At 42.7% G+C, this 25,199-nt stretch overlaps 1 pseudogene; it reads right to left on the bottom strand.

The window, feature by feature from the left end:
- Window positions 1-9,175: 9,175 nt before the first annotated feature.
- On the bottom strand, window positions 9,176-10,413 carry LOC123396575 (annotated as a pseudogene).
- Between the last annotated feature and the right edge of the window lie 14,786 nt (window positions 10,414-25,199).

Raw genomic sequence — 25,199 nt, 5'->3', positions numbered from 1 at the left:
AATGGCCACTTTGAATTCTTTAATTTTCCACCAAATTTGAATTGCTTTTGAATATAGAGTTGCTAGGGTTTGCTTTTGTTTTCTTTGCTTTGCTTTTGATTTCATTTCATTTATTTGGATGCAATGAAGAAGACATGAGCACAAACTTGCGATACTCTATTAGGGTTTCAGGGATGTGACACTGTCGTCGTCCGTTCGATCCCCACGCCCGTCAACACCACTTATTGGGACTGCAAGAATCCGGCGGTCATCTTCCCCTACAACTACGAGCCAGATGATGAGACGGAGGTGCAAATGGTCATGCCGGTCCTCGCGGCCAAAGTGTTGGGTAACATTGCATGGGAACAAAAAAAATCCTACGCACACGAAGACCTATCATGGTGATGTCCATCTACAAGAGGAGATTAGATCTACGTACCCATGTAGGTCGCTCAGGGGGAAGCGTTAAGAAACGCGGTTGATGTAGTGGAACATCTTCACGATCCGTCCCACGAACCGTCTCGCGATCCGTCCCACGATCCGTTCCAATCTAGCGCCGAATGGGCAGCACCTCCGCGTTCAGCACACGTACAACTCGACGATGATCTTGGCCTTCTGGATCCAGCCAGCAAGACGTAGAAGTAGATGGGTTCTCCGGCATCGTGACGCCGCTCCGATGGTGGTGACGATCTACTCCTGCAGGGCTTCGCCCGAGCTCCGCAGAAATCCGATCTAGAGGTAAAACTGTGTGGAATAGCCATGAGTTGCATCTGGAAAAGTTGTGTCTCAAAAATCCCTAAACCACCACTATATATAGGAGGAGGGGGAGGGTCTAGCCTTGAGGCACAAGGCCCTCAAGGTGCGCCGGCCGCCAGGAGGAGGAGGACTCCTCCTCCAATTTGGTTTGGGAAGGAGGAGTCCTCCTCTTCCTTCCCACCTCCCTCTTTCCTTTTTTTTCTTCTTTTCTTTTGGTATTTTCTTATGTGGCGCCATAGCCCTCTTGGGCTGACTCCACCAGCCCAATAAGGACTTGGTGCGCCACCCTAGGGCCTTGGGCTCACTCCCGGGTGGGTGGGCCCCTCCCGGTAAACACCCGGAACCCATTCGTCACTCCCGGTACACTGCCGGAATTCCCCGAAACTTTCCGTTTACCAAATAAAACAATCCTATGTATCAATCTTCATTTCCGGACCATCCAGAAACCCTCGTGACGTCTGTGATCTCATCCGTGACTCCGAACAACATTCGGTAACCACACAAATAACTCAACTATACTAAAACATCATCGAACCTTAAGTGTGCACACCCTGGGGTTCGAGAACTATGTAGACATGATCCGAGACACTCCTCGGTAAATATCCAATAGAGGGACCTAGATGCCCATATTGGATCCTACATATTCTCCGAAGATCTTATCGGTTGAACCTCAGTGACAAGGATTCATATAATCCCGTTTGTCATTCCCTTTGTTCTTCGGTATGTTACTTGCCCGAGATTCGATCATCGGTACGCAAGTCTCTTTACTCGTTCGGTAATACAAGATCCCGTGACTTACACTTAGTCACATTGCTTGCAACGCTTGTGTGTGATGTTGTATTACCGAGTGGGCCCCGAGATACCTCTTCGTCACACGGAGTGACAAATCCCAGTCTCGATCCGTACTAACTCAACGGACACCTTCAGAGATACCTGTAGAGCACCTTTATAGTCACCCAGTTACGTTGCGACGTTTGATACACACAAGGTATTCCTCCGGTGCCAGTGAGTTATATGATCTCATGGTCGTAGGAATAAATACTTGACACGCAGAAAACAATAGCAATAAATGACACGACCGATATGATACGTTCATAGTTTGGGTCTAGTCCATCACATGATTCTCCTAATGATGTGATCCAATTACCAAGTGACAACACTTGCACATAGCCAGAAAATCTTGACTATCCTTGATCAACTGGCTAGCCAACTAGAGGCTTGCTAGGGACATTGTTTTGTCTTTGTATCCACACATGTATCTATGTTTTCATTCAATACAATTATAGCATGGATAATAAACAATTATCTTGTAACATGAAATATAATAATAACTATGTGCTTTGTGAAAGTCCTATCACGCGTCTCGATCTATCCCTATAGATATTAATGCCTAGAATGTAAGGAGCTTCTCCTAGGTCCTTCATAGAGAAACCTTTATTCAAGTAATCCTTTACGCTCTCCAAAAACTCCACGTTGCTACCAATCAGCAATATGTCATCCACATATAATATTAGAAACGCCACAGAGCTCCCACTCACTTTCTTCTAAATACAAGATTCTCCAACCATTTGTATAAACCCAAATGCTTTGATCACCTCATCAAAGCGCTTATTCCAAATCCGAGATGCTTGCACCAGTCCATAAATGGATCGCTGGAGCTTGCATACTTTGTTATCATTCTTTGGATTGGCAAAACCTTCGGGTTGCATCATATACAACTCTTCCTTAAAAAAACCGTTAAGGAACGACGTTTTGACATCCATGTGCCAGATTTCATAATCGAAAAATGCAGCTATTGCTAACATGATTCAGACGGACTTAAGCATCGCTACCGGTGAGAATGTCTCATCGTAGTCAACTCCTTGAACTTGTGAGAAACCCTTTGCCACAAGTCGAGCTTTATAAACGGTCACATTACTGTATGCGTCCGTCTTCTTCTTAAAGATCCATTTGTTCTGAATAGCTTTGCAACCTTCAGGTAGTACTTCCAAAGTCCACACTTTGTTTTCGTACATAGATCCTATCTCGGACTTCATGGCCTCCACCATTTGTTGGAATCAGGGCCCATCATTGCTTCTTCATAATTTGCAGGTTCATTGTTGTCTAGCAACATGATTGATAAGACAGGGTTACCGTACCACTCATGTGTAGTACGTTATCTTGTCGACCTGCAAGGTTCGATAGGAACTTGATCCGAAGTTTCATGATCATCATCATTGACTTCCTCCTCAACCGGTGTCGCAACGACACGGGTTTCCCCTTTCCCTGCGCCACCATCTAGAGGGGTGAGAGGTTCGACAACCTCATCAAGTTCTATCTTCCTCCCACTCAATTCTTTCGAGAGAAACTTCTTCTCAAGAAAAGCTTTGTTTTTAGCAACAAACACTTTGCCCTCGGATTTGAGATAGAAGGTATACCCAACTGTCTCCATTGGGTAACCTATGAAGACGCACTTTTCCGCTTTGGGTTCCAGCTTTTCAGGATGAAGCTTTTTGACATAAGCATCACATCCCCAAACTTTAAGAAACGACAATTTCGGTCTTTTGCCATACCACAGTTCGTATGGTGTCGTCTCAATGGATTTTGATGGTGCCCTATTTAAAGTGAATGCAGTTGTCTCTAATGCATAACCCCAAAAAAATAACAACAAATCGGTAAGAGACACCATAGATCGCACCATTTCTAACAAAGTACAATTACGATGTTTGGCACACCATTATGGTGTGGTGTTCCAGGCGGTGTCAACTGTGAAACAATTCCACATAGTCTTAAGTGAGCACCAAACTCGAAACTCAGATATTCACCCCGATGATGAGACCGTAGGAACTTGATCTTCTTGTTACGATGATTTTCAACTTCACTCTGAAATTGCTTGAACATCTCAAACGTTTCAGACTTATGCTTCATCAAGTAGACATATCCATACCTACTCAAATCTTCAATGAAGGTGAGAAAATAACGATATCCGCCGCGCGCCTCCACACTTATCGGACTTCACACATCGGTATGTATGATTTCTAACAAGTCACTTGCATGCTCCATTGTTTCGGAGAACGGAGTCTTAGTCATCTTGCCCATGAGGCATGGTTCGCACGTGTCTAGAGATTCAAAATCAAGTGACTCCAAAAGTCCATCGGAATGGAGTTTCTTCATGCGCTTTACACCAATATGACTTAAGCGGCAGTGCCACAAAAACATGGTGCTATCATTGTTAACTCTACATCTTTTGGTCTCAATGTTATGTATATGTGTATCATCGCTATCAAGATTCAATATGAACAATCTTCTCACATTTGGTGCATGACCATAAAAAATATTACTCATAGAAATAGAACAACCATTATTCTCTGACTTAAATGAGTAACCGTCTCGCAATAAACAAGATCCAAAAATAATGTTCATGCTTAACGCAGGCACTAAATAACAATTATTTAAGTTCTTAACTAATCATGATGGTAACTAAAGTGAAACTGTGCCGATGGCGATTGCATCAACCTTGGAACCATTTCCCACGCGCATCGTCACTTCATCCTTCGCCAGCCCTCGTTTATTCCGCAGTTCCTATTTCGAGTTGCAAATATGAGCAACATAACCGGTATCGAATACCCAGGCACTACTACGAGAACTGGTTAAGTACACATCGATAACATGTATATCGAATATACCTGATTTTTCCTTGGCCTCCTTCTTATCAGTCAAATACTTGGGGCAATTGCGCTTCCAGTGACCCAGTCCCTTGCAATAATAACACTCTGTTTCAGGCTTAGGCCCAGTCTAGGGTTTCTTCTTCGGATTGGCAACAGGCTTGCCGCTCTTCTTGGAGTTACCCTTCTTGCCTTTGCTGTTTCTCTTGAAACTAGTGGTCTTATTAACCATCAACACTTGATGCTCTTTCCAGAGTTCTCACTCTGCGACTTTCAGCAACGCGAATAACTCGTCGGGTGACTTGTTCATTCCTTGCATGTTATAGTTCAACACAAAGCTCTTGTAGCTTGGTGGCAGTGATTGAAGAATTCTGTGAGTGATAGCTTGTTGCGGGAGTTCAATCCCCAGCTCAGCTAGACGGCTTGAGTACCGAGACATTTTGAGCACATGTTCACTGACAGACGAATTCGCCTCCATCTTGCAAGCATAGAATTTATCGGAGGTCTCATACCTCTCGATCTAGGCGTTCTTCTGAAAGATAAAATTAAACTCTTGGAAAATATCATATGCTCCATGACGCTCAAAGCACGTTGAAGTCCAGGCTCTAAGTCATACAAGACTGCACATTGAACTACTGAGTAGTCCTCCTTACGTGTTAACCAGGCGTTCTTAACATCTTGGTCAGCCGTAGCGGGTGGTTCATCTCCTAGCGCGGCATTAAGGACATAATCCTTCTTCCCAGCTTGCAAGAGCAACTTAAGATTACATTCCCAGTCTACAAAGTTGCTTCCATCATCTTTCAACTTAGCTTTCTCTAGGAACGTATTAAAATTCAGGGTGACTGTCGCGTGAGCCATTGATCTACAACACAAATTTTGCGTGGACTTAGACTATGTTTAAGATAATTAGAGTTTAACTAATGAAATTACAGATAAACTCCCACTCAAAAAGTACACCTCTCTAGTCATTTGAGTGCTACATGATCCAAATTCACTAACTCAAGTCCGATCATCACGTGAGTTGAGAATAGTTTCAGTGGTAAGCATCTCTATGCTAATCATATCAACTATATGATTCATGCTCGACCTTTCGGTCTCATGTGTTCCGAGGCCATGTGTGCACATGCTAGCCTCGTCAAGTTTAACCCGAGTGTTCCGCGCATGCAACTGTTTTGCACCCGTTGTATGTGAACGTTGAGTCTATCACACTCGATCATCACGTGGTGTCTCAAAACGACGAACTATCGCAACGGTGCACAGTCGGGGAGAACACAATTTCATCGTGAAATTTTAGTGAGAGATCACCTTATAATGCTACCGTCATTCTAAGCAAAATAAGGTGCATAAAAGGATTAACATCACATGCAATTCATAAGTGACATGATATGGCCATCATCTTGTGCTTCTTGATCTCCATTACTCAAGCACTAACATGATCTTCTTGTCACCAGCACCACACCATGATCTCCATCAACGTGTCGCCATCAAGGTTGTCGTGCTATTTATGATATTACTACTAAAGCTACAACCTAGCAATATAGTAAATGCATGTGCAAACACAAACGTTAGTTTAAAGACAACCCTATGGCTCCTGCCGGTTGTCGTAGCATCGACGTGCAAGTCGATATTAACTATTACAACATGATCATCTCATACATCCAATATATCACATCATGTCATTCGCCATATCATATCACAAGCATACCTTGCAAAAACAAGTTAGACGTCCTCTAATTTGTTGTTGCATGTTTTACGTGGCTGCTATGGGTATTTAGTATGATCGCATCTTACTTACACAAAAACTACAATGGAGATGTGCAAATTGCTATTTAACCTCTCCAAGGACCGCCTCAGTCAAAACCAATTCAACTAAAGTTGAAGAAACAGGCACCCACCAGTCATCTTTATAAAACTAGGTTGCACGTCAATCGATGAAACCAGTCTCTCGTAGCGTACGAGTTATGTCGGTCTGGGCCGCTTCAATCCGACAATACCGCTGAATCGAGAAAAGACTAAGGAGGGCAGCAAATCGAACATCACCATCCACAAAACCTTTTGTGTTCTACTCGAGATAACATCTACGCATGAACCTAGCTCATGATGCCACTATTGGGTAACGTTGCATAGGAAACAAAAAAATTCCTACGCACACGAACACCTATCATGGTGATGTCCATCTACGAGAGGAGATTAGATCTACGTACCCTTGTAAATCGCTCAGCGGGAAGCGTTAAGAAATGTGGTTGATGTAGTGGAACGTCTTCACGATCCGTCCCTCAAACCGTCCCACGATCCATCCCACGAACCGTCTCGCAATCCGTCCCACGATCCGTTCCGATCTAGCGCCGAACGGACGGCACCTCCGTGTTCAGCACACGTACAGCTCGACGATGATCTCGGCTTTCTTGATCCAACAAGAAAGACGGAGAAGTAGAAGAGTTCTCTGGCAGCGTGACGGTGCTCCGGTGGTGGTGACGATCTACTCCTGCAGGGCTCCGCCCAAGCTCCGCAGAAATCCGATCTAGAGGTAAAACTGTGTGGAATAGCCTTGAGTTGCACGTGGCAAAGTTGTGTCTCAAAAAGCCCTAAACCACCACTATATATAGGAGGAGGAGGAGAGGCTATCCTTGAGGCACAAGGGCCTCAAGGTGCGTCGGCCGCCAGGAGGAGGAGGACTCCTCCTCCAATTCGGTTTGGGAAGGAGGAGTCCTCCTCTTCCTTCCCACCTCCCTCTTTCCTTTTTTTCTTTTCTTTTGGTATTTTCTTATGTGGCGCCATAGCCCTCTTGGGCTGACTCCACCAGCCCAATAAGGACTTGGTGCGCCACCCTAGGGCCTTGGGCTCACTCCCGGGTGGGTGGGCCCCTCCCGGTAAACACCCGGAACCCATTCGTCACTCCCGGTACACTGCCGGAATTGCCCGAAACTTTTCGGTGACCAAATTAAACCATCCTATATATCAATCTTCATTTCCGGACCATTCCCAAACCCTCGTGACGTACGTGATCTCATCCGGGACTCCGAACAACATTCGGTAACCACACATATAACTCAACTATACTAAAACATCATCGAACCTTAAGTGTGCAGACCCTGCGGGTTCGAGAACTATGTAGACATGACCTGAGACACTCCTCGGTCAATATCCAATAGTGGGACCTGGATGCCCATATCGGATCCTACATATTCTCCGAAGATCTTATCGATTGAACCTCAGTGCCAAGGATTGATATAATCCCGTATGTCATTCCCTTTGTCATTCGGTATGTTACTTGCCCGAGATTCGATCATAGGTATCCGCATACCTATTTCAATCTCATTACCAGCAAGTCTCTTTACTCGTTCCGTAATACAAGATCCCGTGACTAACGCTTAGTCACATTTCTTGCAAGGCTTGTGTGTGATGTTGTATTACCGAGTGGGCCCCGAGATACCTCTCCGTCACACTGAGTGACAAATCCCAGTCTCGATCCATACTAACTCAACGGACACCTTCGGAGATACCTGTAGAGCACCTTTATAGTCACCCAGTTATGTTGCCACGTTTGATACACACAAGGTATTCCTCCGGTGCCAGTGAGTTATATGATCTCATGGTCATAGGAATAAATACTTGACACGCAGAAAACAATAGCAATAAAATGATACGACCAATATGCTACGTTCATAGTTTGGGTCTAGTCCATCACATGGTTCTCCTAATGATGTGATCCAGTTATCAAGTGACAACACTTGCACATAGCGAGAAAACCTTCACTATCCTTGAACAACTAGCTAGCCAACTAGAGGCTTGCTAGGGACATTGTTTTGTCTATGTATCCACACATGTATCTATGTTTTCATTCAATACAATTATAGCATGGATAATAAACGATTATCTTGTAACAAGAAATATAATAATAACTATTTATCATTGCCTCTAGGGCATATTTCCAACACAAAGAGGGTGACCAAGACCTCCCCATTACCGTGCACGAGCTGCCACAGATGCTAGTTGCGTCGGACGTCATCAAGCAGGAGGTGGTGGATGCGGATGCAGAGGGGGGGGGACAGGGGGACAAGAAGAAGAAGACTTGGGCAAATAAGAAGACTACTGCACACGAGGTGATGTCCCGCTCGGAGCACCTGAAGGTGCTGAAGAAGAACTGAAGCAATGCAACTGCTTTAGTTAGAAGTAATACTGATCTGGTTACGTATGCTCGTATATTTTAGCATATAAGTTAGATAAATATTTTGGTTAGGTGTGCTGGTATAGTTCAGCATATAAGTTATGTGTAATGGAGTGATGTCAAGCAAGAACTATGTTGCTATATATGTTTCAGATGTTGCAATATTTGATGTGAACTTCTTTAGGGTCAGAATTGTTGTGTTACTATGTTGCTATGTTCCCCTACTTTATTTGCATGTCCCCACTAGCTATAACCTGTTGTGCCCATGTGTACTAGTTTCTTAAAATAGCATGCAACAAGTTGTAGGTGGATGTATAGAAATAGAAGGTTTAGTTTAGGAAGGCATGAGTAGCTACTTATCTGTGAAAAGTTAACTTACTAAACTGTCAAAACTTGTAGGAGGATATACAATTCAGATGACACTTAACATGCCCAAATTCAGTTAGCATGATCAAATTCGGTTAAGCTAACAGTAACAGTGACACAAATTCAGACGACAAACAAATTCAGTGATATTTTCAACACAGAGATCAATTCACTCCACAAACACATAATGCCATTCAGTACACAAATTACTTCAAGTTCATCTAAGTACACAAATTACTTGACCAAAGTTCATCAAGTTCATCTACTCTTCTTCCCGCCCTACAATTCTGCACATGATAGCAGACAAGTTAACTTAATGAATGGTAAGGTTACAAAAAAAATAGACAATGCATATAAACACTTACTTATTATTAAGTTTGCATTTCTTGCTGCGTCTAGTGTGTCCTAGCAAATTGCACGCCCTGCAGCGAATTTTTATCTCATCGTAAGAAAGTGGTCTAGCATTTTTTGACACTGGGTGCTTCTCATCTAACTTTGTTGCACCTTTGCTTGATACTTTCATAGGATCTTATCCCTGCAGCACCCATGGACATTATCTGAAACTTCTGGTACTCTTTGATTTTTCTATGGGACCAAAGAAAAGGTACTTCGTCCGGTCTTACTAACATATGGCTATGCTTGTCCTCGAAACTTCCAACATACCAAACCCCATGCTTTTCGTCAAGCTTCACGATCAGCTGTGCTTCGCAGTTGCAGCGTGACTCGGGTCTGAGCCTACGGCTGTGTCCTTTCTCGGTTAGCAATATGTTCTCACTTTCCCTTCTATGGAAAAAACATACCGCCGCAAACACATATGATGTGACTCTGTTTTTCTATACCTGACCTTATCATTCCTAATGCTGAAACCATTTTCTTTAGCATAGCTGTTGTAGAAGACGAACGCATCTTCTATAGACACAAAAGTCATTTCTCGTGTGTTCATGAACATATCCCTCTGATCATGTGCATGCGTACTATCTTGGACATTCTCTTTCCCCTCATCTTCTGTCACCTGAACAATCAAAACATAGCCATGATTTTTTTTACATGGTTTAACATTACTTCCATACAACATTCAGCTCATACATACCTCACTCATGTTGACCGACGACTGCGACTCTCCAGAAATAGGTGCATCTACCGTTTCGTCTTCAAGGTCTGTCTCCACGTCGGATTCACCATAATAGTCGTACGCGTTATGAGATCCTGAAATTAGCTAAAATAATGAACAGAAATACATAATTAATTATCATATAATATTCCACAAAATATTCGATTTGCATGCTCCAACAAAAAATTCCACTTCACCACCTGACTAATGTAATCTTCATTCGAGACCTCGGAGTTGTTTTCCTCAATATCATCATCCCTTACGTTCCCTTTCTCTGCCCAATCTCCATGATCTGAATTTTCATCATCAGACCAATCATGTATCCAGTCTTTCAGCAGTTCTCAAAACTCCATATCTACCATGATATCAATTAACTCACTGTCCACCATTTTCCCTACAACAAATAATAATTATCCTCATAAGGTACGTGAACCCTAGTTAAGAAGATGCCCACGGCACCTGTACTGATCACTTTGGATCGCGAGGAGGAGCACTACCAAAAGTAGATAAGTGATAGCCTCCACCGTCGTATACCTAGGTTGGCTGCCAGAGCAAATAACGATAGCCGTCGTGCACACAGCAGACGGCAACCGACGCTACGTTAACCCTAACACGAGGAACTAACTTTAGCCGGTGTGATCACTTTGTTAGACGAGGAGCAGCTCTATAGAGATTCAAAGGACCTCAACTAGGGTAACGCGTGAATGATGGAGCTGTGTGATTGACGGAGATGGGAGCGTTGGAGGTTGACAATGGTGCCGTGCGCTGTTGGCCGAGATCGCTGCCGACGAGATTGCCACCTCCGATTTTCAAAGGACCTCAACTACGGTACTGCGTGAATGATCGAGATGCGTGATTGATATTAACCCTAGACAAAGAACCGAGATCACGAGGAGCGCCACTACCGGAACAACATCCATGATCGCATGAACCGCCGGGTTGCTTGGTTACCCGCCCCGCTAGGTTAACCACTACCACGAAAACGACGATAGTTCGTTCGATGTTGCCGCGACCAAGACTAATGGGGGGACGTGGAATGCGTTACCTGTGAGTGTTGCAGATTCACGATGGTGCAGCGCTCGCTGTCCGATGAGATCACCGGCGACGAGAACGCCATCGTTGGAGATCTACTGCGTGAATTATGGAGCTACGTGGATGATTGAGCTGCTCGCTGAATGATGGAGCTACGTGAATGATTGGATTCAGCAGGTCTTACATGGTCGTGGGGTCCTATGATGTTTTTTCAGAGGAGGATATTGTACGTATACGGTCTGGGTTATACAGGGTTAGACAAGGCTTGGATATGGGCTACGGCGGGCCGGTAAAAAATAAACTCGCGATGGATAAGAATACCCCTGAGAAATTAGGTTAGGGCGGAAATTAGGGTTATGGGGAGCACTCAAGCAGGGCTCGTGCTTCTCATCCCATTCCCTAATGTCCATGTTGATAAGTTCAGAGACTGGTGATAATTATATTGTGTGTTCTTGTGATCACTCTCCTGTATGGGCACGGATCATCCCATACATTTATTTTTGTACCATCGCCGACTCTCCAAATGTGATATCCTTTAGAAGTTCGAATGTCATTCCATAGACTCTACCATGCATAGGAACTACCTTTTTTGAGGCCCCAATTTAGGATGTCCCTGTCAGGAAAATACTTATCTCTTATTACTCTAGCACACAAAGGATCTTGTTCCGACAGGAGTCTCCAACATTGTTTAGCCAATAAAGCCAAATTAAAGTAGTGAAGGTATTTGCAGCCCGTATGTCCATTTATTTTTGGGACACATATTTTCCACCATGCAAATTAGTGCATATGGTCTTTCACATCCAGATAGAGGAGAAGATGTCCCGTATTTCAAAGAGATGGTGGCTATCATTTTTGAAGGGAGTAAACTTTGACTATCCCACTATGAATGTGAGAGGACGTTGCACCTTAGCAATCTCTAAACCAACTCCAAGAGGTTATTGATCACGCCGGAGCATGATCAACCTGACCACAAAGGTTTATTTCATGCACACAAATGGAGAACAAGCAACAAACTGAAATTGCAATCTGAATATTTAAAATATAATAGGAAAGCTTTATTGATGAAAGCGGAGTTTGTGATGCCTTTCTATGGTCGTAGAACACAAACGAAGGACGCGAAGTTGAAGCTATGGTGAAGTTTGAATTTAAACAAAATCCAAGTCTAAACGGCTCCCTAAGGATTGTATATATGGGGTAATAGAGGGGAATTTCATGACCACTCGGAGGAGGGGTCCGAAACCAACCCTAACTCAGTTTCCATGCATATACAGACTTCAAAAAGATCCTATAATGTGCTATTTCGAAATTACATGGGCCTTACTAATAATAAGGTGCACACAACACCTATAATAGCTTATGGATGAAATTTACGAAGTGGCATGTTGTATATTCCGTCCAAGCCTTCATGCACTCATTATGGTGGCTTCAAAGTGCAAAAATCACCACTAGAAACTCCATTGTTATTTCCTGCGCCTGCACCTTCTTATCCATGATTGATCCCTCTCCAATGGACATCCTTCTTGTCCATGCTAGGTCCTTCATTCATAAGTAAAACAAAAGTATCTAATTTAGGCAGCATCATATGTTCATGAACAGTAGAAGGATTTCTAGGAAACAGAAGTACCTAATAATTTAGTTGGTGTGCGTGGCCTATAGTAACGGTCCAATATGTGTAACTGGTGGGGATGTGGATGTAACCTTAGTAGGAATGCCCTAATCATCATCCCCTTATTGAAATGAAGTCGTCCTTGATGTAAGCTCATCTTCCTCACCCATATAAGGCTTCAAATCTGCAATGTTAAATGTGGTACTAACCCCGAAATCTGTAGGTAGCTCAAGTTTATATGCATTATCATTTATTTTCTATAACACCTTTAAAAGGACCATCAGCATGTGGCATTTGCTTTCATTTGCGTAAAGCAGGAAATCTATCCTTACAAAAATGTAACCAAACAAGATCTCTAGTTGCAAAGACAACATGTTTTCTACCCTTATATCCAGCAAGTTTATATTTAGCATTCATACGCACAATGTTTTCCTTAGTTAACTCATGCATTTTCAAGATCAATTTAGCATGATGTTTAGCATCAAAATTATCCTTCTCAGAATATGCAAGAGGCAACAAATCAATAGGTGCATGAGGTAGGAAACCATACACAATTTCAAAAGGGCACATCTTAGTAGTAGAATGCAGTGAACGATTATAGGGAGATTCGATATGAGGCAAGCATTCTTCCCACATTTTCGAGTTATTCTTCAAAACAACCATAAGCATAGTAGACAATATTCTACTGACCACTTCAGTTTGTCCATTAGTTTGGGGTGACATGTAGTACTAAAAAGCGGTTTAGTCCCCAACTTAGCCCACAAACATCTCCAAAAGTGGCTTAGAAATTTAGTATCATGATATGAAACAATAGTATTTGGCACACGATACACGCGAATAATTTTGCGAAAGAACAAATTAGCAACATTAGCAGCAGCATCAGTTTTATGGCATGGTATAAAGTGTGCCATTTTCAAAAATCTATCCATGACAACAAATATGCTATCCCTCCCCTTCTTTGTTCGAGGTAAACCTAAAACAAAGTCCATAGATATGTCCTCCCTTGGAACACTAGGTACTGTCAAAGGCATATATAGACCATGAGGATTGAGTCGTGGCCTAGATTTTTGACATGTAGTGCAGCAAGCAAGATAACGCTCAATATCTAGTCTCATCTTTCGCCAAAAAATATGTAGAAAGTACGTGCTCTCTCTTCTTCATGCCAAAGTGTCCCATTAATCCTCGTCCATGCGCCTCATGTAACAACAAAAGAGGAACGGGGCTAGCTCGGATTCACAGCTTGTTAGCACGAAACACAAATCCATCATTAATGATGAACTTGTTCCATGTTCTCCCTTCTTTACCATTGTGCATCACATCTTTGAATTCATCATCATGCACATATTAATCTTTGATGGTCTCCAAACCAAATATTTTAAAGTCCAATTGTGAAAGCTTAGTGTAACGGCGAGACAATGCATCAACAATAACTTTTTCTTTAACCTTCTTGTGTTTAATGACACAAGGAAAGTCTCAATGGATTCAACCCATTTAGCATGTCTATGGTTCAGTTTTGCTTGACTTCTAATATGTTTCAAAGATTTGTGATCAGAATGCATAAAAAATTCTTTGGGCCATAAATAATGTTGCGATGCTTCCAATATCCGAGCAAGAGTATATAATTCCTTATCATAAGTAGAATAATTCAGACTAGGCCCACTCAATTTTTTAGAAGAGGATGCAACAGGTTTACCATCTTGTAATAACATACCTCATGTTCCAATTGCACTAGCATCACATTCAAGCTCGAAAGCCTTATTAAAATCAAGAAGTTGGAGTAAGGGAGCATGTGTTGACTTATCTTTCAATACTGTAAAGGCTTCTTTCTGTGTGGTACCCCAAGAAAAAGGCACATCCTTCTTTGTAATCTCATTAAGAGATGCAGCAGTGGTGCTGAAATCTCTCATAAAACGCCTACAGAAACTAGCAAGGCGAAGAAAACTCCTCACTTGTGTGATCATTTTAGGTTGCGGCCAACTCTCAATAGCTTCATTCTTGGCTTTATGAACTTCAATTCCCTCAGGGGTAACAACATAGCCAAGAAAACATACTTAGTCAGTGTAAAAAGGTACACTTCCCAATGTCACCAAACAAATGTGCATCACGTAGAGCAATAAAAATAGCATGCAAATATTCTGAGTGGTCTTCCAAAGATCTTCAATAAATCAGTATATCATCAAAATAGACTACCAAATCGTGCAATGAAATCACGGAAAACCTCGTTCATTAATCTCATGAAAGTTCTAGGTGCATTAGTTAACCCAGAAGGCATGACTAACCACTCATATAATCCAAACTTAGTTTTAAATGTTGTTTTCCATTCATCTCCGAGTTTCATACGAATTTGATGGTATGCACTATGCAAATCAACTTTGAAGAAAATGGTAGAGCCACTTATTCATCAAGAATATCATCTATCCTAAATAAGATGACGATAAAGAATAGTAATATTATTAATGCCTCTACAATCAACACACATACACGATGTAACATCCTTTTTCGGCACTAGAATAGTAGGAACAACACATGGACTCAGGGATCCACGTACAACCTTTGTCGAGCAGCTCCTGTATTTGATGCATCATCTCCTTCATCTCCTCTCGATTAGTAAGGTGTAGCATGAGGTTGGTTAACCATGCACCTAGAATTAAGTCAATCTTATGTTCAATCCCTCTAATCGTTGGTAATCCCGATGATACATCTTGTGGAAATACGTCGGCAAACTCCTCCAAAATGTTAGCGACAGCACGAGGCAAAGAGGGAGGCGTGTCCTAGAAAGAAAATAATACCTATTTGCACACAAAATCATAAAAAAATAGATGTAGCAAAAGTATACTCATTTTGTGGCAAGTAAGTATCCACTCCCCAATTTTATTTGAGATGCAACACTAGATGATGGTTTATTTGGCTTATTTTGTTGCTCAAATTACTTTGCCACAATCTAATTTTCACAATTAGTTTGCTCCTATTTTTCTTTAATAGGTCTAGAAATGTCTTCTTTCTTAATATGTTCACGAGACATAGGAAGCAAAGTTATATTTTATCCTTATGAACAAGAATATACTCATTTGTCCTACCATGGTGTACAATTTATATTATCAAATTGCCATGGTCTCCGAAGTAAAACGGAGCATGCTTGCATAGGTACCACATCACTGTTTGAAATATGCCCTCAAGGCAATAATAAAGTGGTTATTATTATATTTCCTAGTTCATGATAATCGTTTATTATCCATGCTGGAATTGTATTGATTGGAAACTCGAATACATGTGTGGGTACATAGACAACACTGTGTCCCTAGTGAGCCTCTAATGGACTAGCTCGTTGATTTAAGATGGTCAAGGTTTCGTGGACATAGACATGAGTTTTCATTTGATAACGGGATCACATCATTAGGAGAATGATGTGATGGATAAGACCCAAACTATGAACGTAGCATATGATAGTGTTAGTTTATTGCTATTGCTTTTTGCATGTCAAGTATATGTTCCTATGACCATGAGATCATGCAACTCACTAACATCGGAGGAATACCATGTGTGTATCAAACGTTGCAACATAACTGGGTGACTGTAAATATGCTCTACAGGTATCTCTGATGGTAGTTGTTGAGTTGGCATGGATCAAGACTGTGATTTGTTACTCCGTGTGAGGAGAGGTATGTCAGGGCCCACTCGTTAATACAACATCACAATAACCTTGCAAGCAATGTCGCTAAAGAGTTAGTAATGGGATCTTGTATTACAGAATGAGTAAAGAGACTTGCCGGTAACGAGATTGAACTAGGTATGGAGATATCGGCGATCGAATCTCAGGCAAGTACCATACCGATGAACAAAGGGAACTCCATACGGGATTAACTGAATCCTTGAGATCGTGGTTCCACCGACAAAGATCTTCATAGAATGTGTGGGAAACAATATGGGTATCTAGGTCCCACTATTGGTTATTGACCGTAGAGGTGTCTCGGTCATGTCTGCATAGTTCTCGAACCCCTAGGTTCTACACACTTAATGTTTGGTGACGATATAGATATAGATGAGTTATTTTGTTGGTGACCGAAGGTTGTTCGGAGTCCCAGATGAGATCTCGAGCATCATGAGGAGCTCCGGAACGGTCTGGAGGTAAAGATTTATATGGGAAAGTGGTATTCGGGTTCCGGAAAAGATTCGGGGTTTTCCGGTGTTGTACCGGGAGTACCGAAAGGGTTCCCGGGGTCCACCAGTATGGGCCCACCCACACCGGGGGCACATGGGCCTAAGAGGTGGCGCAGCAGCCCCTGGTTGGCTCGGCAGCCAACCCCAATAGGTCCCATGCACCCGAGGGTAGTTGAAGGAGGTGCCTTGGTGGAGGAGGAGTCCTCCCTAGGGTGTCGACCTCCCTTGTTGGAGGTGGACACCTCCCTAGTTTGGCAGACCCACCCTCCTTGGAGGAGGGGCCGAGGCTAAAACCTACCTACCCCTTCCTCCTATAAATAGAGAAGGAGAGGGAGGTAGCCAACACACAATTGCTTGGGGCGCCATACCTCTCTCTCTCGTAGTATTTCTCGATCATCGCCATTGCGGCATTGCTTGGCGAAGCCCTGCTAAGATTGCACCACCACCGTCGCCAACACGGTATCGTGCTATCGGAGTACTCAACCTCTACTTCACCATCGCTCGCTGGATCGAGGAGGTGAAGGCGTCATCGAGCTGTACGTGTGCTGAACATGGACGTGTCGTCCGTTCAACACTTGACCGGGAGTTCGCGGGACGGATTGTGATTGGATCGCGAAGACGTTCGACTACATCAACCGCGTTTCTTAACACTTCCCCTTGGAAATCTACAAGGGTATGTGGATGCAATCTCTACTCTCATAGATGCTCATCTCCTAGATTGATCTTGGTGAAGCATAGGATTTTTATTTTTTTGCCATGCAACATACCCCAATAGTGGTATTAGAGCTAGGTATATGCACAGATGACATCAGAGTAGAACACAAAGGAGTTTGTGGGCGGTGATTTTTAGATTGCTTCCTTCGTTAGTCTTTTCTTGATTCAGCGGTATTGTGGGATGAAGCGCCCGGGACCAACTTTACTCGTCCACGTACAAGTGACCGGTACTGTCAACTAACATGTGACTTTGTTGCATAAGATGGCTGGCGGGTGTCTATCTCTCCCACCTTAGTTGAATCGGATTTGATGAAGGCGGCCCTTGTAGAAGGTTAAATAGCAACTTGTATATCACCATTGTGGTTTTGTGTAGGTAAGAAACATTCTTGCTAGATACCCATTGCAGCCACGTATAACATGCAACAACAAATTAGAGGATCTCTAACTTGTTTTTTGCAGGGTATCTTGTGATATGATATGGCCAAAGACATGATGAAATATATTTGATGTATGAGATCATCACGTTTTTGTAATAGTTATTATCGACTTGCATGTCGATGCATACGACAACCAGCAGGAGCCATAGGGTTGTCTTTAATTACTGTATGACCCATGTGATCATTAAGCGCTATGTAATGCTTCATTTTATCACTAAACGGTAGCAATAGTAGTTAAAGCATGGTTTTCATGACAACCCTGGCGGCAACACGATGATGGAGATCATGGTGTCAAGCCGGTCAAGATGGAGATCATGTCGGTGCTTTGGAGATGGAGATCAAAAGAATAAGTTCATGGCCATATCATGTCACTTATGATTCGCATGTGATGTTAATACTTTTATGCATCTTATTTTGCTTAGGATGAAGGTAGCATTATAAGGTGATCCCTCACTAAAATTTCAAGATAAAATTGTGTTCTCCCCAAGTGTGCACCATTGTGAAAGTTCGTCATTTCGAAGCACCAGGTGATGATGGGGTGTGATAGACTCTACGTTCGCATACAAGGGGTGCAAGCCAGTTTTGCACATGCATAATACTCGGGTTAAACTTGAGGAGCCTATCATGCACAGACATGGCCTCGGAACACAAGAGACCGAAAGGTCAAACATGAGTCATATAGTATATATGATCAATATGGAGATGTTCACCATTGAAACCACCTCATCTCACGTGATGATCAGACTTGGGTTGGTGAATTTGGATCATGTAGCACTCGGATGACCGGAGGGATGTCAATTTGAGTGGGAGTTTTAAGTAATATGATTAACTAAACTTATTGTCTTGAACAATAGTCTAAGTAATCTTTGCAAAATTATGTTGTAGATCAATGGCTCGCGCACTAGCACCCCTGATTTTCAATGCGTTCCTAGAGAAATCCTAGCTCAAAGATGATGGAAGTAACTTTTAAACTAGGCCCTTAATCGGAGGATTGTCCTCACAGTTTTCCAAAAAGGCTTATGACCTTGATGCACCGCTTGGTGCATCACCCCCTCCAGAGTCGTCTGAACACATTATGAACGTCTAGCAGGCACGTCCTGATCACTACTCAATAGTTCAGTGTGATGTGTTGTATGGCTTAGAGCCGAGACTTCAAATACGTTTTGAACATCATGGAGCATATGAGATGTTCTAGGAAATAAGTTTATTTTTGAAAAGAATGTGCAGATCGAGAGATAGACCTCCGATAAGTTATATGCTTTTTAAGATGGAGGAGAACGTGTCTGTCAGTGAGCACATACTCAAAATGTCTGGGTATTCCAACCGTCTGGCTGAGTTGGGAATTTCTCTCCCGCTCGAGGCGATCACTGACAGAGTTCTCAATCACTGCCACCTAGTTACAAAATCTTTGTGATGAACTATAACATGCAAGGGATGAAAAACTTAGTCGTCGAACTCTTTGCGATGCTGGAAGTCGTTGAGTCAGAAATTCAGAAGGAGCATCAAGTGTTCATGGTCAATAAAACCACTAGTTTCAAGAAGAATGGCAAGGGCATGAAAATTAACTCCGGGAAGAGTGGAAAATTAGTTGCTCCTCCCATGAAGAAACCCAAGGCTGGACCCAAGCCAGAAACTGAGTGCTTTCATTGCAAGGGAACTGGCCATTGGAAGCGGAACTGCCCCAAGTATCTGGCCGACAAGAAGGCGACCAACACCAAACAAGGTATATATTATATACATGTTATTGATGTATACCTTACCAACTCTTGCTGTAGTGCCTGGGTATTTGATACCGGTTCAGTTGTTCACATTTGCAACTCAAAATAGGAACTACAGAATAGATGGAGGCTGGTGAAGGACGAAGTGACGATGCGCGTGGGAAGTGGTTCCAAGGTTGATGTGATCGCCGTTGGCACGCTCGTTCTTCGATTACCATCGGGATTAGTGATGAACCTGAATAATTTTTATTTAGTGCATGCGTTCAGCATGAACATTATATCTGGATCTTGTTTGATGTGAGGTGGTTACTCATTTAAATTAGAGAATAACGGTTGTTCTACTTATATGAGTAATATTTTTTATGGTCGTGCACCCAATGTGAGGAGTTTATTCTTATTCAATATCGGTCGTAATGTCACACATGTTCATAACATTGATGCCAAAAGATGTAGAGTTGATAATCATGATACCACTTTCTTGTGGCACTGCCGCTTAGGTCATATTTGTGTAAAATGCATCAAGAAACTCCATGCTGATGGACTTTTGGAGTCACTTGATTTTCAATCACTTGAAACATGTGAACCATGCCTCATGGAAAGATGACTATAACCCCATTCTCCGGAACAATGGAGGGGGCAAGTGACTTATTGGAAATCGTACATAGTGATGTGTGTGGTCCAATGAGCATTAATGCAGGTGGATATCGTTATTTTCTCACATTCACTGATGACTTAACTAGATATGGGTATATTTACTTAATGAAACACAAGTCTAAAACGTTTGAAAAGTTCAAGCAATTTTAGAGTGAAGTTGAGAATCAACGTAACAAGAAGATTAAATTTCTACGATCTAATCGAGGCAGAGGATATCTGAGTTATGAGTTTGCCAATCACCAAAGACAATGTGGAATTGTTTCACAGTTGACGCCACCTGAAACACCACACCGTAATGGTGTGTCCGAACGTCGTAATCGAACCTTATTAGATATGGTGCGTTCTATGATGTGTCTTGCCAATTTTCCACTATGATTTTGGGGTTATGTGTTACAAACAACTGCATTCACTTTAAATAGGGCACCATCTAAATCCATTGTGATGACGCCATATGAACTGTCGTTTCCCAAGAAACCAAAGTTGTCGTTTCTTAAAGTTTGGGGATGCGATGCTTATGTCAAAAAGCTTCAGCCTAAAAATCTCGAACCCAAAGTCGAGAAATGCGTCTTCATAGGATACCCAAAGGAGACAGTTGGGTAAACGTTCTATCTCACATCCGAAGGCAAAGTGCTTGTCGCTAAAAACGGATCATCTCTTGAGAAAGAGTTTCTCTCCAAAGAATTGAGTCGGAGGATTATAGAACTTGATGAGGTTGTTGAATCCTTACTTCAACCAGAGAGTGGTGCAACATAGAAAGATGTTCTATGGAGACTACATCAGTTGAAGAGTAGGCTAATGATGATGATCATGGAGCTTCAGATCAAGTTACTATCAAACCTCGTAGGTCGACAAGGACACGCATCGCTCCTGAGTAGTACGGTAACCATATCTTAGAGGTCATGTTGTTGGACAACAATGAACCTACGAGCTATGGAGAAGTGATGGTGGGCCCAGATTCCAACAAATGGTTATAGGCCATGAAATCTGCGATAGAATCCATGAATGAAAACAAAGTATGTAATTTTGAATTATTACCTGAAGGGATAATGGTCATTCAGAATAAATGGATCTTTAAGAAGAAGACGGACACAGACGGTAAGGCCACCGTCTATAAAGCTCAACTTGTGGAAAAAGGTTTTTCACAAGTTCAAGGAGTTGACTACGATGGGACTTTCTCACCTATAGCGATGCTTAAGTCCGTCAGAATCATGTCAGCAATAGCTGCATTTTTTGATTGTGAAATTTGGCAAATGGATGTCAAAACAGTGTTCCTTAACGTTTCCTTAAGGAAGAGTTGTATATGATGCAACGAGAAGGTTATCCAGAGAATGCTGATAAAGTATGCAAGCTCGAGCGATCCATTTATGGACTGGTACAAGCATCTCAGAGTTGGAATCAGTGCTTTGATGAGGTGACCAAAGCTTTTTTGCTTATATAAGTTTATGGAGAAGCTTGTATTTACAAGAAAGTGAGTGGGACCTCTATAGCATTTCTAATATTATATGTGGATGACATATTGTTGATTGGAAGCAATATATATTTTTTGGGAAGCGTGAAGAAATATTTGAACAAGAGTTTTTCAATGAAGGACCTAGGAGAAGCTGCTTTCATATCACGCATCAAGATCTATAGCGATAGATCGAGACGCTTAATAGGACTTTCACAAAGCACATACCTTGACAAAGTTTTGAGGAAGTTCAAAATCAAACAGTCCAAGAAAGGGTTCTTGCCTGTATTTCAAGGTGGGAAGTTGAGTAAGACTCAAAGCCCAGTGACTGCACACGATAGAGAAAAGATGAGTGTCGTCCCCTATGCTTCTGCCTTAGGATCTATCATGTACGCAATGTTGTGCACAAGACTAGATGTCAGCCTTGCCATAAGTATGGCCGGAAAGTTTCAAAGTGATCCAGGAGTGGAACACTGGATGACGGTCAAGAATATCCTTAAGTACGTGAAGAGGACTAAGGAAATGTTTCTTGTTTATGGAGGTGACCAAGATCTCGGTGTAAAGGGTTACATCAATGCAAGCTTTGACGCTGATCCGAATGACTCTAAGTCTCAAACCAAATACGTATATATTCTCAATGGGGGAGCAATAAGCTGGTGCAGTTCCAAGCAAAGCAAGGTAGCTGATTCTACATGCAAAGAGGAGTACATAGCTGCCTCGGAGGCGGCTAAGGAAGGTGTCTGGATGAAGCAGTTCATGCCGGATCTATTGGGGAACGTTGCATGGGAACGCACACGCAATACCTATACATGGTGATGATCATCTATAAGAGGGGAAAGTGAATCTACATACCCTTGTCGATTTCTAAGCAGAAGCGTATATAACGCGGTTGATATAGTGGAACATCTTCGCGATCCAAATCACAGCCCGTCCCGCGATCTCATCACGATCCTTCCCGTGATCCCATCATGATCCATCCCGATCTAGTGTCGAACGGACGACACCTCCGTGTTCAGCACACGTACAACTCGATGACGATCTCCGCTTTCTTGATCCAACAAGAGGGGTGGACAGGTAGATGAGTTCGCCAGCACCACGGCGTGGTGGTGGTGGTGGTGAACTAATCCAGCAGGGCTTCGCCTAAGAACTGTCGAACTAGACTAGAGGAGAAATAGATCTAAAGAGAGAGAGGCAACCATGGCTGATTTCTATGTTCAAAACCTTCAAAAACCTCTAGTATATATAGGAGTAGAGGAGAGGAGGCTGTTGGGGAACGTTGCATGGGAAACAAAAAAACTCCTACGCACACGAAGACCTATCATGGTGATGTTCATCTACAAGAGGGAGATCGTATCCACATACCCTTGTAGATTGCTAAGCAGAAGCCTTAATAAACGTGGTTGATGTAGTGGTACGTCTTCACGATCCATCCCATGAACCGTCCCACGATCCGTCCCTCGAACCGTCTCAAGATCCATCCCACGGTTCAGTGCCGAACGGACGGCACCTCCATGTTCCGCACACGTACAGCTCGATGACGATCTCCGCCTTCTTGATCCAGCAGGAGATACGGGGATATAGATGAGTTCCCCGGCAGCGTGACGGCGCTCCGGTGGTGGTGATGATCTATTCCCCAAGGGCTCCGCCTGAGCTCCGCAGAAAACCGATCTAGAGGAAGAACTACGATCTAGAGAAGAGGGCAGCATGTGGCAAAGTTGTGTCTCAAAAAGCCCTAAACCTCTAGTATATATAGGAGGAGGGAGGAGGCAGCCTTGGCTCCACAAGGGAGGCTCCCTTGTGTCGGCCAAAGTGGAGGAGGGAGGAGTCCTCCTCCAACTCCACTTGGATTAGGACTCCTTCCTTAATTTCCCACCTCTTTTGCATTTTCCACTTTTTCCTCATGGGCTTTCCTTGGATGACTTTGTCATCCCATTATGCCTTATTGCACATCCAATAAACCCATGTGGACCTCTTGGGGCATGGTGGTCCCACCCAGTGGCCCCCCGGAACCCATTCGTCACTCCGGGTACACTGTCGGCAATGCCCGAAAACCTTCCGGAATCCAAACACCAACTTCCTACATATCAATATTCGTTTCTGGACCATTCCGGAACTCCTCGTGACGTCCGGGATCTCATTCGGGACTCCGAACAAAACTTTTTTCACCAACACATATAACTCAACTATACCGAAACATCACCGAACCTTAAGTGTGCAGACCCTACGGGTTCGAGAACTATGCAGACATGACCTGAGACACTCTCCGGTCAATAACCAACAGCGGGACCTGGATGTCCATATTGGCTCCTACATATTCTAAGAAGATCTCTATCGGTTGAGCCTCTATGTCAAGGATTCATATAATCATGTATACTTTTCCCTTTGTCCATTGGTATGTTTCTTGCCCGAGATACGATCGTCGGTATCTCCATACCTAGTTCAATCTCATTACTCGCAAGTTTGTTTACACGTTCCTTAATACAAGTTCCCGTAACTAACTCCTTAGTCACATTGCTTGCAAGGCTTGTTGTGATGTTGTATTACCGAGTGGGCCCCGAGATACCTCTCCGTCACACGGAGTGACAAATCCCAGTCTTGATCCATGCCAACCCAACAAACACCTTTGGAGATACCTGTACAGCACCTTTATAGTCACCCAGTTATGTTGCGACATTTGATACACACAAGGTATTCCTCCGGTGTCCGGGAGTTGCATGATCTCATGGTCATAGAAACAGATTCATTGACATACAAAAAACAGTAGCTATAAACTGACACGATCGTATGCTACGTTTATAGTTTAGATCTTGTCCATCACATCATTCTCCCAATGATGTGATCCCGTTATCAAGTGACAACACTTGTCTATGGTCAGGAAACCTTGACCATCTTTGATCAATGAGCTAGTTAACTAGAGGTTCACTAGGGACAGTGTGTTGTCTATGTATCCACACATGTGTTTGAGTTTCCAATCAATACAATTCTAGCATGGATAATAAACGATTATTATGAACAAGGAAATATAATAATAACCAATTTATTATTGCCTCTAGGGCAAATTTCCAACAATCTCCCACTTGCACTAGAGTCAATATTCTAGTTCACATCACTATGTAATTGCAATGAACATAACACCCATACAGTTATGGGGCTTGATGATATCTTGCTTGTGAGAGAGGTTTTTAGTCAATGGGTCTGAAGCTTTCAGATCCGTGTGTGCTTTACAAATCTCTATGTTATCCTATAGATGTTGCTACTACATGCCATTTGGAACTATTCCAAATGACTGCTCCACTATATGAATCAGGTTTACTACTCATAGTTATAAGGATTGGTGTCAAAGCTTGCATCGACGTAACCCTTTACGACGAACTCTTTAATCACCTCCATAATCAAGAAAAATTCTTTA

This window comes from Hordeum vulgare, chromosome 5H, assembly GCF_904849725.1.
Source record: "Hordeum vulgare subsp. vulgare chromosome 5H, MorexV3_pseudomolecules_assembly, whole genome shotgun sequence".
Taxonomy (NCBI): Eukaryota; Viridiplantae; Streptophyta; class Magnoliopsida; order Poales; family Poaceae; genus Hordeum; species Hordeum vulgare.
The sequence above is the reverse complement of the archived record's forward strand: the minus strand, read 5'-3'. Positions and strand labels throughout refer to the sequence as shown.